The following is an 850-nucleotide window of genomic DNA, read 5'->3' as shown; positions in this document are numbered from 1 at the left end:
GCCCGGGGGGGGCCCCGGGGACCCCCGGCCGCACCCGCTGATCTCAGCGCTCCCGGGAAGTGCTCCCGCACCACCGCGGCGCAGCTGCGTTTTGTCCGAGGCCCCGCCGGCATCGCGCCTCAGGCTCTCCGTGGGCTGGGTCAGGGAGGGCATGCATCCCTGCGTTCCCGCACCCAGTGCTCCCCGAGATCAGCCAGCTCTGAGGGCCGGCGATGCCGTGCGCGGTCCCGACACTGCTGGAGCTCAAGCACTGAGCCCAGTGTCAGCACGTGCCTCCAGCCCCTGCAGCACGGGCCGCCACCGCTGAGCTCCAGGATCCCTCCTAAGGTTGCACAACCGAGACGCGTTCCTCAAAGTCCTCTCGTAGCAAAGGATGGCGTCTCATCTGCGAGCCACGCGCTCGGCTCTGGTCAGCAGGGAGCACCTGCGGCTCCTCGCTCGTGGCAGCTCAGGGACCGTGGCACAGGACGGCTTTCATAGGTCTCCGAAGCGGTCCCTGTCATGAACCCATCACCCAGCCCCTCGTTTACTGGGAGAGAGGCAGGGGTGACCCTCACCTCTCCGAACCGGGCATCGTGCTCTCCATTCTGGTGTCAGCAAGCGCCGCCCCGTCACGCAAACCTGCGGCTCCGTCGCCCCGCACAGCACCTTGCCCGCTGCAGCCCTGCACGCGCCAACGCATCGCACAGCAAACGCAAGCATACGAGGAATTGCCGAAAACCCACCTGGGCGGCACTGCCCTGCTGCTGCCCGGTCTCCGTGCTGCCTGCGGTGCTCGGCCGGGGAGCGCGCCCCCGCTGCAGCCCCTGCCCGGTGCCCAGGGAGGGCTGGGGGCTTGCAGAGCACGCGG

Source organism: Egretta garzetta, unplaced genomic scaffold, assembly GCF_000687185.1.
Source record: "Egretta garzetta isolate BGI_Z169 unplaced genomic scaffold, ASM68718v1 scaffold891, whole genome shotgun sequence".
NCBI lineage: Eukaryota > Metazoa > Chordata > Aves > Pelecaniformes > Ardeidae > Egretta > Egretta garzetta.
This window is presented reverse-complemented; position numbering follows the sequence as displayed.